The following is a 16,821-nucleotide window of genomic DNA, read 5'->3' as shown; positions in this document are numbered from 1 at the left end:
CTTCAAGGTGCTTTTATAAGAAGTAGTAAAACTATCCCTTCCTTTTCTACTTGACTTCCACCTGATAGAAAATTGTCATTATGCATTGATATTGGTAGGAAAAACCACCAGTAAATATGCAAATCACTCATCTTTAGAATGAACACGGTCAATGAAAATATGAAAAAAATCAAAATACTAACGATACCTACAATGTAAATGCTGCCCCTTAAATGAAATAATCTGCGCAGTGAACAACCTGAACAACTGCACAAGGCAGACAATTTCTTGTGTGCATTTATGTGGCTAGCCTTGAAAAACTGAGTCTATGTGTTGGTGGCACGTGGTAGAACAATTTCTGTTCTGCTACTTTTATGTTGGCTTTCAGAGGAGTCACTGATAGAAAGGGGTGGAAGTGTGGGGGGATGTGTATGTGTGTAGGGGGTTGAGAAGGAAGCAAGGAGGGGATCACAACCATTCTAAAGAATGACTTCTCTCCATCACAAAGTTCGGAGGCCTGGCAGGTTTGACCTGTAAACTTGTTCACAGCAGGTTTCCCTGGAAGTACACTGTTAATTTAGGTAGCAAATAGCTGTCCTGACACATAAGGGCCCACTGCACCCTCCCTGGGTGTTGCCCACAACTCCTCGGGTCCATGCATCTTCAGGCCTGTTCTCCGTCCGTCTCCTCTGCGGCATTAACACTGCAGACCCCTCTGCGGCATTAACACTGCAGACTGCCACCTCTCCCTCGGGGCTCTCTTATCCCTTTGCATCCCTGTCACTGCAGCCTCCTGCGTGCCCTGCTCGTGGGCTGTGCCTGCCCTGGTTCTACCTCTGAGGAAGTCGTTCTCCGAGGATCAAGCCTTAGAGTTGAAAGCTCCTTCTTCACACACCCCTCTTCGGCTCTCTCCTGGAGCAGGGAACACCTACCTACCTGTTCAGCCCAGCACGCACACGGCCTGTGGTCCTGGATCTCCATTTTCCTGCTCCACAGTCCCCTGGGATACCGTGCTCTCACCTCAAACACACATTATCGCTCAACTCAAGTTCTGAACTTGTTCCTATGTCTCCTTCCCTCTTCACGTGAGGGCTGCCTTTATTATAGTTACATAGCTTCAAAACTGTCAGCTTCTCTGTCCCGTTCTCCCTGCACGGAGTCAGCCATACCACACACTGATTCTCCTTGGGAGTGTCTCCAGTGTTTCATATGCCAGTTTCTTTCTTTAATTTTTTTTTTTCAGTATGGCTGACATTCAATATTATATTAGTTTCAGGTGTACATCACAGTGGTGATATTTATATAACTTACGAAATGATCCCTCAGTAAGTCTAGTACCCACCTGGCCCAATACACAATTACAATATGAGTGACGGTATTCTCTATGCTGTACTTTACATCCCCATAACCATGTTGTAACTGCCAATTTGTATGTCTTCGTCCCTTCCCCCTTTTCACCCATCTGGCAACCATCAGTTCGTTCTCTGCATCCATGAGTTCGTTTATGCTTTGCTTGTTTGTTAATTTTGTTTTTAGGTTCCACATATAAATACCACATAAGGTATTTGTCTTTATCTGACTTAGTTCACTTAGCATAATACCTTCTAGGTCCATCCATGTTTTCGCAAATGGCCAGATTTCATTCTTTTTCATGGACAAGTAATATCCCATTGTATATATGTGCCACTTCCTCTTTATCCAATCATCTATTGATGGACATTTAGGTTGCTTCTGTATCTTGGCTACTGTAAATAATACTGCAATGAACATAGGAATGCATATATCTTTTCAAATTACTGGTTTTGATTTATTTGGATAAAAACCCAAAAGTCGGATTGCTTGGTCATATGGTAGTCCTATTTTTAAGTTTTCGCGGAACCTCCATACTGTTTTCCATAGTGGCTGCACTAATTTGCAATCCCACCAATAGTGCACAAGGGTTCCCTTTTCTCCACATCTTTACCAACACTGGCTGTTTGAGGATAGCCATTCTGACAGGTGTAAAGTGACATCTCATTGTGGTTTTAATGTCATTTTTCTGATGATTAGTGACAATGAGCATCTTTTCAATGTGAGTACTGGCAATTTGTATGTCCTCTTTGGAGAAATGTCTACTCAGGTCTTCTGCCCATTTTTTTACTCAGATTGTTTCATTTTGTTTAGTTTTTGGTGTTAAGTTATATGAGTTCTTCATCTATTTTGGATATTAACCCCTTAGTGGATGTACCATTGGCAAATATATCCTCCCATTCCATAGGATGTCTTTTTCATTGTTGATGATTTCCTTTGCTATGCAAAACCTTTTTTGTTTGATATAGTTCCATTTGTTTAGTTTTTTTGTTTGTTCGTTTTCCTTGCCCGAGGAGACATGGCTGAAAAATATTACTAAGGCAATGTTAGAGAGTTTACTGCCTATTTTTTCTCCTGGGAGTTTTATGATTTCTGGTGTTACATTGAAGTATTTAATCTATTTTTGAGTTTATCTTTGTATATGGTGTAAGAAAGTGATCCAGTTTCAGTTTTATGCATGTATCCATCCAGTTTTCCCACCATAATTTATTGAAGAGACCATCTTTACCCCATTGTATGTACTTGACTCCTTTACCGTAGATTAATTGACCACATAGGTGTAGGTTTATTTCTGGGCTCTCTATTCTATTCCATTGGTCTGTTTTTATGCCAGTACCATGCTGTTTTTATTACTATAGCCTTCTAGTATAGTTTGATATCAGGTAATGTGATACCTTCACCTTCGTTCTTTCTCAAGATTGCTTTTGCTATTCAGGGTCTTTTGTGGTTCCATATAAATTTTAGGATTATTTGTTCTAGTTCTGTGAAAAATGCCATGAGTATTTTGACAGAGATTGGATTGAATCTATAGATTACTTTGGCTAGTACGGACATTTTAACTATATTAATTCTTCCTATCCATGAGCATGGCATATGCTTCCATTTATTTGTATCTTCTTTAATTTTTTTCTTCAATGTCTTATAATTTTCCTACTACAGGTCTTTTACCTCTTTGATTAAATTTATTCCTAGGTGGTTTTTTTTTGTTGTTTGTTTTTTGATGCAATTGTAAATTGGATCATTTTCTTAATTTCTCTCTCTGGTAATTCATTATTGGTGTATAAAAATGCAACCAATTTCTGAACATTAACTTTGCATCCTGTACTTTACTGAATTCATTTATCAGTTCTAGTAGTTTTTTTGTGTGGAATCTTTAGGGTTCTTTATATATAGTATCATGTCATCTGCAAATAATGACACTTTTATGTCTTCCTTTCCAATTTGGATGCCTTTTATCTATCTATTTTTTCTTGTTTGATTGGTGTGACTAGGACTTTCAATACTATGTTGAATTAAAGTGGTGAAAGTGGGCATCCCTGTCTTGTTCCTGATCTTAAGGAAAGCACTTTCAGCTTTTCAACAGTGAGTATGATGTTAGCTGTAGGTTTGTCGTATATGGACTTTATTATGTTGAAGTACATTCCCTCTATTCCCACTTTGCTGAGAGTTTTTAATCATAAATGGATGCTGGATTTTGTCAAGTGCTTTTTCTGAATTTCTAGTTTCATACTCTTGTGATCAGAGAAGATGGTTGATCATATCTATTGATATGATTTATTATTTTTATCTTTCACTTTGTTTATGTGCTGTATCTCATTAATTGATTTATGGCATTTAAACTAACCTTGCATCCCAGGAACAAATCCCACTTTATCATGATATATAATCTTTTTAATGCATTGCTGAATTCAGTTTGCTAACATTTTGTTGAAAATTTTTGCATCTATGTTCATCAGGAATATGAAACTATAATTTTCTTTTTTTGTAATCTCTGTCTGGTTTAGGGATCAAGGTAATGCTGGCCTCATAAAATGAGCTTGAGAACCTTCCCCCCTCTTCCATTTTTATGAAATACTTTGAGAAGGATAGGTGTTAATTTCCCTTGAAGTTTTGGTAAAATTCACCTGTGAAACCATCTGGTTCAGGGCTTTTGTTTGTTGAGAGTTTTTTGAATACTGATTCAATTTTGTTAGTAGTTATTCATCTTTTCAGATTTTCTGTTTTTCTTAATTCAGTCTTGGAAGATTGTATGTTTCTAGGAATTTATTTGTTTCCTCCAGGTTGTCCTATTTGTTGGCATATAATTATTTGTAGGCTTTTCTTATAATCATTTGTATTTCTATGGTGTCAGTTTTCACTTCTCTTTCATTTTTTATTTTATTTATTTTGGTTCTTTCTCTTTTTTTCCTTTATGAGTCTGGATAAAGGTTTATCAATTTTGTTTATCTTTTCAGAGAACCAGCCCTTGGTTTCACTGATCTTTTGTATTGTTTTTATGGACTCTATTTCATGTAATTCCACTTTGATCTTTATTACTTCCTTCCTTCTACTCACTTGGGACTTCGTTTGTTGCTCTTTTTCTAGTTCCTTTAGGTGTAAGATGAGATTGTTTATTTGAGATTCTTCTTGTTTCTTGAGGTAGCCCTGTACTGCTATGAATTTCCCTTCTAAAATGTCTTTGGCTTTGTCCCATAGCTTTTAGGTCCTGGTGTTTTCATTTTCATTTCTTTCAAGGTATCTTTGGATTTCTTCCTTGATCTCATTGTTAATCCATTCATTGTTTAGTAGCTTGTTATTTAGTCTCCAGGTGTTTGTGTTTTTAGTTTTCTTCTTGTAAATGATTTCTAGTTTCATACCATGTGATTGGAGAAGATGCTTGATAAGATTTCAATCCTCTTAAGTTTAATAAGACTTGTTTTGTGGCCTAACATGTGGTCTATCTTGAAAAATGTTCCAGGTTTACTTGAAAAGAATGTATATTCTGCTGTTTGGGGGAAAAATGTTCTAAAAATATCAATTATTTCCATCTACTCTAATGTGTTACTCAAGGCCACCATTTCCTTATTGATTTTCTGTCTGGATAATCTATCCACTGATGTCAATGGGGTGTTAAAGTCCCCTACTATGACTGTATTACTGTCAATCTCTCTCTTTATGTTGGTCAATATTTGCTTTATATACTTAGGTGCTTCTATGTTTGGTGAGTAAATGTTTACAGAGTTATAGCCTCTTGTTGGACTGATCCCTTTATCATTATGAAACGTCTTTCTTTGTCTCTTGTTAGTCTTTATTTTAAAGTCTATTTTGTCTGATATAAGTGTTGCTATCCCAGCTTTTTTTTTTCATTTCCATTTGTATGAAATACATTTTTCCATCCCATTAAGTCTGTGTGTGTCTTTTGATCTGAATTGGGTTGCTTGTAGGCAGCATATGTATGGGTCTTGTTTTCTTTTTCATTCCGCCACCCTATATCTTTGTTTTTCACCCTATGTCTTTTGATTGGAGCATTTAATCCATTTACATTTAAAGTAATTATTGATAGCTATGTAACTATTTTATTATTCATATTTTAATTTCTTTCTTCCTTTTTTTAAAAGAAGTCCCTTTAACATTTCTTGTAGTAATGGGTTGTTGGTGATGAATTCCCTTAGTATTTTTTTGTCTAGAAAACTCTTTATCTGTCTTTCAATTCTAAATGATAGCCTTGCGGGTAGAGTAATCTTGGTTGTAGGTCCTTGCTTTTCATCACTTTGAATATTTCATGACAATCCTCTATGGCCTGCAAAGTGTCTGTTGAGAAATCAGTCTTATGGGAGATCCACTGTATGTAACTAACTGCCTTTCTCTTACTGCTTTTAAGATTCTCTCTTTGTCTTTAACCTTGGGCATTTTAATTATGATGTGTCTTGGTGTGGGCCTCTTTGAGTTCACCTTGGTTGGGTATCTCTGTGCTTCCTGGACTCATATGTATGTATCCTTTGCCAGGTTAGAGAAGCTTTTAGTCATTATTTCTTCCAATAGGTGTCAATTCCTCACTCTCTTTCTTCTCCTTCTGTATGCCTATTATACTTGATGTTTCCCAGATGTCTGTATACTACCCTCATTTTTTAAAAAATTCTTTTTTCTTTTTGCTGTTTTGATTGGGTGATTTCCTATCTTGTCTTCCAAATCACTGATTCAATCATCTGCTTCATCTAATCTAGTGTTGATTCCATCTAATAATGTATTCTTCATTTCAGTTATTGTATTCTTTATTTCCGACTGGTTATTTTTTTTATGGTTTCTACCTCTTTGTGTAAATTCTCACTGAATTCATCTATTCTTCCCCTAAGTTCATTGAGCATCCTTATAACCAGTGCTTTGAACTCTATCTGGTAGATTGTTTGCCTTCATTTTGTTTAGTTCTTTTTTTTTGGAGTTTTGTCCTGTTCATTCACTTGGGACATGTTTCTTCATTTCCTCATTTTGGCTGCCTCCCTGTGTTTCTATGTATTAGGTAGATCTGCTACATCTCCCAGTATTGGCCGGGAAGGCTTATCTTGTGTGGCTTAGTTATGTAGTCTCTCTACCTGGTCACCTGAGTTGAATGCTCCAGGGCTATCCTTTGGGTGGGCTGTGTGCCCTCTTGTTGTAGTTGAGCCTTGATTGCTGTGGGCACCTCAGTGGGTAGTATTGACCCTCAGTCTGACTGGCTGTGAGGACTGGCCATGACTACAGTGGATGAGCCGTCATGTGGGGGCCAACCCCATGAAGTGGGATTAAAGTGCCTGGACTTCAGCAGGACTCTAGTGCCTGCCAAGTCCACTCTTTTGGTGTGTCATTCGTGGAGGTGGTTGGGAGGTGATCTGGTATGGTCTGAAGCTGGCCACCAAATGTGTTGGTTTTGGGGCCTTTTGGGAGGGGTTCTGGTGCAGGCCAAGTTCAGCTGCTGCTTGCGCACAGCCCAGGGACAACTGGTGGAGGTACTGAGTGACCTGCAGTTGGTAGCTCCCTGTGCTGGGCTTGGAGGCTCCTGGGAAAGGTTGTGCTGCAAATTGAGGCCAGCTGCCACTAGTACCAGGGTTGGGGCCACTTAGCAAGAGGTACAGGGCATGCTAAGACCAGCTGCTGCTAGTTTGAGATTTGTGGACTTTTAAGAGGTTTTAGGAAAGTCCATAGCTCAGGCTGAGACTGGTCATTTGTGAGGAACAAGCAATGAAAGCGGTTTGGGTTGGTATGTGAGTTGGTTGGGACGGGGTCTCAGGGAGTTACCAGGGTGCTCCAAGCAGTGTTAGTCAGGTTGATAAAGTTCAAATTTGGTGCTCAGGGTGGGTGGAGGGCTCAATAAAAGAAAAAATGGCACCTTCCAGCAATTCAGTCCTAGAGAGAGCAGTTCCTCCAGCCCTCATCCTGTATCTAGACAATTCAGTTCCTCCCCATATGTCCCAGGTGCTTTTTAATTGGCTGTCCCTTCGCTAGAGCTTAAGGAAGTGTCCGTGAGTGAGTGACTTTGTGTTTAAGCCCTATAAGAGGATACCTGGGTCTACAGCCCTCCATCTCACTCTCATGCAATCCCTGATGATTTTCACAGCCAGATTTTATGGGGACTCCTCTTCCTGGCACTGGTGCTCTGGGTTGGGGAGCCCAGTGGGGGCTGAGACCACTTGCTTCTCAGGGGGGACCTCTGCAGCTGAGATATCCCTCCTGATTCTTAACTGCTACATGTGGGATTGTGACCAGCCTGTTTCATGTCTCTGCCCCTCCTACCAGTCTCAACATGGCTTCTTCTTTATAGCCTCAGTTATAGGAGTTCTGTTCAGCTAGTCTTCATGTAGTTCTCAAGGGTGGTTGTTCTGTAATTTAGTTGAAACTTTGATGTGATCATGGGAGGAGGCAAGCATAGCATTTACCTACTCTGCTATTTTGACTGGGCATGTCAGTTTCTTTCTGCTCCCACAACCAGTGCCACATCAGGCCTGGATGACTGTGGCAGCCTCCCTTTGTCCCTCCCCTGCTCACCACCCCTGCACACACCTACAGGTCAGAACTCCACCAGCATCTCTTTCAAGTATCTCCACTTTCCCCAGCTTAGAGTCTTGCATGTTTCCCACCTGCAGCATGAAGTCTAAGGTCCAGATCTGGGGGAATAAGACCCTCCACAATCGGACCTTACCAACTGTTTGCCAATGTTTTAATCTAATGTGTCTCATCATGGGTTTTTAACCCAGCCAGACTGGTCTCCCTTTGGAACCCAATCCTGTTTTTCATATTCTGACCTCCATGCCTTTATTTGTACTGGTGCCACCACCTGGAATCCCTTTCTTGTATAGGTGGGGCAGGCTGAAGAGGCAGCCAGGACTAGGAGTTTGTGATCAGAGCTCACTTCAATTGGGAGAAGAGTTTACAAATAGAAGCAAAGTGGAAAGATTTATTTTTCTCAGGGTGCACCAGAAGTATGTATACCCAAAGGCAGATCCAAAATAACCCAATCTAGCCACAGGAGGGTTTGAGGATGGCTAATAAAAGGTCTCATCTCAGAACAAGAGGTGGGGGTCTGGTCAAACAGTGACAAGGCAGGCCACCAACCAAGATCCAGAGGAGTGGTATCATTATGAGGTATCATTATGAGGGAGGTCCACTGTCTGGTAATGAAGACCCAATTAAAGCAAGACTAGTGTCAAGGGGCAGGACACCCAAACTGGGGCACAGGGAAGGAGGCTGGCCCTGGAAAACCAGAGCATGAAGGTCAAAAGAGAACCCATGGCCAGATAGGCAGCCCTCAGCACTGCCATCATCACGTCACATAAATTCAGGATTGGCTCCAGATCAGAGATGGGAGACACAGGCATCTGGGTGCACCTTACTCTTGCACTCATGGAAGACTTCACAAATGAGTCATGGCACTTTTTCACCCTGGGTACTATCACGCCTCAGAATCCTTCACACAAGATCTCCAAACAACCACTGCCCATCAATTGAAAGTAGCTCCTGAGATAAATTCTGTTTATCATGCTTGGTCCCAAAGTCACAAGTAGGGCCAAATTTGTAAGAGTTCATTACATCATAATCACCTAGAGGGCTTATTAAAATTGATTGCCAGGGTCCACCTCCTGAGTCTCTGACTTGGCAGGTGTGGGGTGAGGTCAGAATGTGCATTTCTAACAAGTTCCCAGATGATACTGAGGCTGACAGCCCAGGAACCACAGTTTGAGGACCACTGCCCTCGGTAAAACCACATCATTTCTCCTCTTATTCTCAACTTATCGCTCAGGACCAGCTGGAGTTCTTTCTCCTGGGCTTCAAATGACCTCTTCCATCTCCACGCTCAGAGAACAGCATCGATACTGTTTACATAATGTGACAACAAATATGTGTTACGTTGGGAGTGACACAGACAGTCTCTGTTCCCACAAAAGCCACAGTATGGGGGAGGGGATCACAAACAATGCCACAGGTAATTACAATCCAGTGTCAGAAGCGCTGTGATGGGGGAAGTACAGGCAGCTGTGGGAACACACAGCCGGAGCGCCTCTCCCAGTCTTGGAAGTTCAGAGAAGGCTGTTCAGAGGAAGGTGCCGCTGAGCTGGGACCTGAAGTGTGAGACGAAAGTAGTCAGGAAGATAGAGAGGAAACTTGATGCCTTGGGTTGTTCTCCTTTTGCACACACGTGTGTACGCCCATACACACACTCTGCCTTATTTTCACATCTAGACAGTAACCGACCTAGACGAAGAGATAATCTCTAACCTACATGGGCATTCCTTAGTGTCTGGGCTCTAGCAGACATGGGAGTTTCTATTCATTGATTGAATGCATACACTGCAACGGGCTGTATTGTGCTGTATTTCGGAAGGCCGGGGAAAGGAGGAGAAGGGATTGTGAGGACATGTGGGTTTGGCTGAAATCCCCCTGTGGACTTTTGGTGATTTCTGTGGCTGTGTGGATTTCTCTAATTACCTGTAGGACAGGGGATTTGTCAACAAGCCCCTACACTAAGCCCTGCCTGGGCCTGGTATGCTCACTTCCACCCAGCAGCGTGTCTCTGGTGATTGATGGCCCACAGTCCCAGCCTTTGCATCCACCCCTAGTTTAAGCCACCATCTGTGAACAGTCTCTTGCTTGAGTAATAGCTGTGTCTAGCAAATTGTTTTGCACATTCATAAACAGAGATTGGGCGTTTTCCTCTGCTGCGTTAATTTCAAGCGATTAGGCTGAGCTCATTTCTGCAAGCAACATCTTTCCTAGGATTCAGAGTTTGAGGGTCAGGGCCACTGCTCACCCTCAAGATGCACTCCCCAAAGCAGCCTCCGAAGAGGCTGGAGGACGGCCCAGCATGCTGACGAGTTCCAGGCTGCCTTTTCTTACTGGCCAATTTGTAGACCACAACTCCTTCCCTGCACAACCTCTGCTTTCTGATTTGGAAAGTTAGATGGACATTTTCTTACCACATCCCCTTTCTTACCCCACTCATTTATTTGTATTTAGAATGTGGTTGGCTCATGTCCCACTTTATGTGGGATAAGACGTGACAAAAATCCACCCGCACTTCTTGTCTCTTACCCGTCTTTGTCTCTGCAGAAGATAGCACAGCCTGACATGTATTGAATGCTCAACGGATGGAAAAGGAATGGCATAATTAAGACACTGATTCAATATACATTTGAAATGAAGAAAATGAACCAAGCATTTTGCCTAGAAGGTTACACTTCCCTCTGCTTACTCCATTTGAGAACTTCAACCACCCCACGGTCAAGGACGTCAAGGGAGAAAGAGGGCACAGTGTACACTAGAAACATGTGTTTGCACCACCTTCTGGGAGCACACACATCCCCCAGCCCATGCGCAGCTGTTCTAGACAAAGAAAAGAAAACGGCAGCCAGCATTGTGTGTTACCATTTCAGGTCTACCTTCTGAACTAGGCTGTAAGTGAATTTGGGTCCAGTATTCATGTAACATACCAAGGAACGGTTTACCCCAGTGATTTTACAACTCATTGCAGACCAGCCATTCCAGCACTTTTTAAATAATGATTTGTAATTCCCAGGGACCAATGCGCAGCATTTGCCTGTGTATGATGCTATCTCCAAGAAACACTCACTCTCAGTGGGAACGCCCGCTTTCGTGAACTGCCCGTGACCCTTGGATGGAAGCCAGAGGCCCACCGTGCAGAGTCTCAGACTCTGAGAAGCAGAATTGACCATGCGAACATCTGCCTGACCCCATATTTCGTGAGGAGACAATTTGTGCGGGGGCAAGTTAGTGGCAGAGTTGGGCCAAGAAGTCATGTGTCCTGCCTCACCATCCAGAATTGTTTTAGAAGTGGAAGAAAACCTCACCACTAGAGCTTATAGATCTATAAGGCTTTCTGTTTTACTGGCAATGGAATAACAAAAATGTAGCTGAGTCTCAGATTTGCTAATAGTTTCAGTGATAACTTGCTGTGTTAAGGTCATAAGCAGCTCCAAAATGTCTTTGTTTCAGCAATGGGATCTCCTGTGTGGAAGACCTTGAACTAGGAGCCATGGAAGTTCTAGTGAAGAGAAAACCACAGAACTCTGCACCCAACAACAAAAAAGCAAATATAGTCTTCAAATATCTAGTGAGTGGTTACTAAAATTGTTCATGTTATTAGGACACATAAAACTCACTACAGTCTAAAAGTTAGAACTCATTCAGGGCTATATTTCTGACCTAAATAAATAAATAAATAAATAAATAAAACAAAACTAGAAATTAATACTAAAAGGATTATTTTTAATTTATTCACTTACAAGTTACAGACATCCCTTTAAATACTCTTTGACTAAAGAGGCACTCAAAACTGAAATTATGAGCTATGTAGAAGAATTTTTTTCCAATTCCAGCCCTAACCCTATCTGAACACTTTTGGACAAATCCTATAATCTCTCAATATGTTTCTTTCTAAAAGGAGGTCATTTCAAGAATGAAAAGAGCTAAACAAAGAAAAAAGGTCTGGCATAAAGTGACTGTTCAATAAATGTGATGATAGTACTAAGAGCAAGTGTATGTGAACTGGGTGTGAAAATGGGGGCTATGCCTGTCTCATTTTCAGCTAAGACATGAAAACTGGTGGGTATTACATTTTGAAGAGACAAACATTCAAAAATTTAAAAGTTGAAGGATAAACTCATTAGATGACTCTTGACTCCCTTACTCACAGTGAGGAAAGACTACTTTTGAGAAAATGGAGCTTGAAAGTGTATTTCTTTGGAGAGAGCTGTGCGAGTATTTCCTCCTCTCAGGAGATGGGTGGGATTCTTCTCCTTCAGGTTAAGAGAAAGGAGCTTCGGTGAGACCGTTGAAGGGTTTGATTTGGTCTCCTTACAATCATAGGGACACAAAGCACTGGCTCTGATTCCGGCCTGGAAAATCATACAAGCCGAGGAGAGGTGTGTGTTGGGCATTGTTCTCCAGGTGACTGTCAGGGCAGATGGTCTGTGAGTTCTGCTTGTGGACCAGACAGAAGGCATGTTGGGTAGAGAGTCAGTCTTGATCTATTTTAAATCCCACCAGGAAAATTCCATGGGAAGGTGACAGACCCCTAACTGAAAGGGTCTCTATAGAGTAGACCCCTGGAAAAAGAAGAGCCAAGGAAAGGGTATCCAGCTAGAGGAAAATGCACCATGTCTTAGGGGAAATACAGTCCGATGTTCCCAGTAAGGGTCTCAGAAGAACCTCCAAAAGAATACATGAGAGAAGGAGTCAGCGCTAAAACCCTTCCCAGCCCACCTAGTAAAAACTCATGCGACAGGACTTGTGCAGTAAGACCTTTCCTGCCTTTTCCTCTTCCCTCTCTGTATACCAAGCAGAGTCAGAAACCCTGGTCATCACCATGAGGGAAGGTATGAGAAAGCAGAGAGAAAAGGAACCTCAACCTCTCTCACCTGTAGCAGGTTCTAGTTTAGAGAGAGGAACAGATTTAATGTTAAAGCAAGTCGAAAATTTTATTGCATAGACTGGACACTTTTAATAACTGGCTTGAGACTGTCTTGTCCGTTTCCAGTGGTCCTAGGAATACGTATTACTTGAGAGTGACCAGAACAGTCGTGGGACTACCTGCCTTTTCAACCAAGGGCAGTGAAAGAACTTCTAGTGAATCATGTTAAAAATGACAGTGAGAGAAAAAGAAAAAAAGTTGCTTATAATTACATCCACAAGTTTCTTGGATAATTTACTGGTTTCATTAACAAGCTCTATCTCCATTCCAACCAGAACCCACTTCAGGATGTTCTGATACCAAGGGCTCCAAAGGAAGCCAAAGAACAAAAGAGACCTCCTTTCATTTTATAAAGTCTCTTCCCTTTCCCCCCTCCAGTCTCCTATATTTCTATAAACTATCAGCAAATTGTGCTGTTGAACGAAGATTGTCACTGGGAGAGACGGAATGCATGATAGAAAGAGAGATGCTGGGAGGCATAAAAAACACAGAAGGAGGTTTTTTTTACTAGAAGGGGAGAATTAGGGCAACCATGGCTAAAAGAAGATAGGGTAGGAATCTCAGGCAGGCAGAAAGAGAGCTTGAGGGACTGGAGAATGTGGTCCCCTGGGGTTCAGGCTGTTACTCTGGAGTCCTGCCTAGACCACCATTTTGTCAATCTTATTACTGTTATATCAGCAACGGTGACATGACACAGGGAAGACTGACAACTACAACGCAAGAAAGTCAGGAGCCAGAGCTTTCTCTGCTGCACCTGGAAATCCTCATGCAAATTCCTTAAATTGGTATACACCCAATAAAGTAGGTCAGGCTAGTTCACACACACACATGCACACACACGCACGCACACACTCACTCACACTCACACTCGGAGAAAGGATGGACTGAAGGGAGAGAGGAAGAGGGAGGGAAGGAAGGAGGGAGTGGAAAAGGGAGAGGGAGGGGAAGGAGGGAGGGAGAGAGAGAGAGAGAGAGAGAGAGAGAGAGAAAGAAATACAATTTCATGACCTACAAGTAATGAGCATCATTTCCAATGGTCTGATAAATGTTTTTGTATTGTTCCTGGGAGAAAGAAAATCTGGAAGATGTAGTTGCAGTGCCAAAGTAATAGAATTTCTAAGATATTTTATTATTTAGGTAGAAGAAATGAGTCAAAATGTTTGTGATTAGGGTTGTCCCCCAACCTGCAATTTAACAGAGCTTTAAATAACCGTTAATTCACATGCACAATATATGTTCCATTTATAATCCATCCCCAAACAAGCTTTAAACAATTCATACTGTTTGCCACATCCTATGACCCAAATGCATGCCCCTTATCATGATATACTTTAAAACTCAGTGCTGTACAATGAGTCAAAAGAAAACACAATGGTCCAAAATGATGTGATGAAAATAAATAAAACTGAATTATATGCATGCCAATCACTGTGCTGGGAAATCTTATGACATCTAGAAATGCTGACGTACAAAATATCTACTCATCCATCAAGCCTGGACGCAGTGGTCATCTCCTCTGCGAGGCCTTCCTAGACCCCAAAAGAAAACCAGTATTTCTTGGAACCACTCTTTGCCAATACTTTAAGCAACTCTGAGAGGTGGACATCATGTTCTGAATTTGAACAGATAAAGAAACTAACGCTCAGATTGCTGAAGTAACTTTCCCAAGGGCACCCTGGATGGAAAGTGGGAAACTTAACACTTACTACAAACCACGAAAGTCCTAAGTATTAAGATACATACACGCTTTCTCATTTAATATTATGGCCTTTGAGGCAATTAATATTACCCCCTAACCACAGACGAGCAAATAGGTTTGGTCTTGCCCAGTGTCGCACGGGTGGTAAGCAGTGATGGGACTCAAATGCAGGTTTTCCAACTCCAATCCAGTGCAATTCCATGTCACCATGCTGCCTCTTTGAAAAGGTCCCTGGAATTGTCTGCTCCCTACCCCCCCTCACTCCCCCTCCTCTTCCCCTTGAGGTCAAATGTCAGTCCTTACCAGGAGTACTCCTGCACTTTCACAGGCTCTAGAATCTGCCATAGCTGCCTATTACCTATCAAACTGAGTCTGAAAATCTCATGCCTGGATTTCAAGATCTTCCATCATCTAGAGGAACATGAGTTTACTGAATGTTGTTTCTATCACACAAGATTGTGAAAAACTTTGAAAAGTGGGGAAAAAAAAGATTATTTTTTTCAGGGAATAATTAGTCATTGTTTAATAAACTTCTCTGGAGCATCTAATTTTAGAGGTCTGCGCCCTTCGTTCTCTTAAGCTGAGCTCTTTTGCAACTCCATAAATTGTGAAAAACTGACAGTAATGGAAATGAGTTTTGTCGGTGGAGATGCAAATAATAAAGCCCTCCTCACTCCCCAGAGGCTAGTTTTTCATCTACAGCAAATTCCTTTCAGCACTCCTGGCGGCCTTTGGGTATGCTTGCTCTCTCCTTCGAACCAGCTGGAACACCACACTGGTTCCAGCACAAATTAATAAGCTAAATACGTCTCTTACAAGACTTCATTTTATATTTGAAAGAGAGTCATGATACTACCTTTTCTTAAATAATTATTCCTTAACGTCTCCACTGCTGCCTGAAGTACTCGAGAATTGGCGTGGATTCCTCACTAATCTAGACACACAGTATGTCTCTCCTTCTTCCTTTTTCAGTTCCCTCCTTCCCAGAGACCACAAATGTACACCTATATGTACAACAAACACACACACACACAGATACACCGGCACACATGCCAGAAACATCGTCCATTTTCCAGAGGGAGCCAGGGAAAGAGGAGCCAGCGGAAGGGAATTGAACAATGACTTCAATGGTAGCACACTATGAATTAGGTGACAGCAGACTGTGGCCCTTGGGCCAAATCTGGCTTACCACCTGTTTGTGTAAAAAAAGTTTTATTGGAACACGGCCACACCCATTCATTTATGCATCATCTATGGCTGCTTTTGTGCTACATGGCAAAGTTTAGTTACAACAGTGATTGTCTGGCCTATGAAGCCTAAAATATCCGCTACCTGGCCCTTTACAAAAAATGTTTGCTGCTGTCTGAGTTAGACAGTCTTTACCCTCTTCAGAGTTTATAATCTCATGAAGGGAAGTAATGAGTATACACAGATGGGCATTTAAAATGGCAAAATAAAGTTGGCCCCCATGTTTGGAGGGGCAGGGGGGTGATGAGACTTAGGATGGGAGTGTTGAGTATGGATGGAAATGGAACTAACCAGCTTCAATATCCCAACGTAGAATATCAAAGCCATGCCATGGAAATTATTAATTTGTTATGCAAAATAACGCAACCATATTGAAAGCCAGTATGAAATATGTATGTACTCAGTGTAACTCACTTCAATGTTTTGTCATATTTGCTTCAGACTTTATTTTCAGTCTTTCTTTAATTTGGGACGATGAGGCCAGGTTTCCTTCATTGACTGTAAAATGGACAGGATCCTAGAATACTTTATTCTATCACCAGATATGAAGACGCTCCCAGTGATAATGGTTTATTTGTTTGAATTTCTTGCTTTTACCTTGTCTCATTTTTACTAAAAAAAAAATGAACAAAAAACCACAAAAAAACAAGATTCATATCGTTCAAAATTCAAAAATACAAAAGAGTAAACAATGAAACATTTCCCTCCTACTTCTATACCCCAACTACTCATTAGTACAAACAGTATATAAATTTCTCATGTTTCCTTCCAGAGGTATTTTATGTATATTTGAGCATATATGTATGCATATTTATTTTTCCACTTTCTTTCTTACATTTTCTTTCTCTGTTCACCCAATACTTTATTTTGGGTGAACATACAGATCAGCACATACAGAAATTCTCATTCTCTTCTTTCAAGATTTCGTAACATTCCTTTGTTGAGTGAAATATAATTCGTTTGACTAGTTTTCTTTCTATGGTGTTTCGATTGCTTCCAATTATTCAAAATCACAAATATGCCACAATAAATAATCACGTGCATTTGTTGCTTCCTCTAAATATAAGAATAGCTGTCGGCTGAGAAGTAGACTTGCTAGGTGCATTTA

The 16,821-nt window shown here is 41.1% G+C and overlaps 1 protein-coding gene across 1 annotated transcript in view; it reads right to left on the bottom strand.

The window, feature by feature from the left end:
- The window catches only part of THSD4 (thrombospondin type 1 domain containing 4), a 574,709-nt gene that overhangs the window by 341,912 nt on the left and 215,976 nt on the right, over positions 1 to 16,821 (bottom strand). The gene's annotated exons all lie outside the window — the stretch shown is intronic.

The sequence above is a fragment of the Rhinolophus sinicus genome, linkage group LG03 (genome assembly GCF_036562045.2).
Source record: "Rhinolophus sinicus isolate RSC01 linkage group LG03, ASM3656204v1, whole genome shotgun sequence".
NCBI classification, from domain to species: domain Eukaryota; kingdom Metazoa; phylum Chordata; class Mammalia; order Chiroptera; family Rhinolophidae; genus Rhinolophus; species Rhinolophus sinicus.
This window is presented reverse-complemented; position numbering and strand designations above follow the sequence as displayed.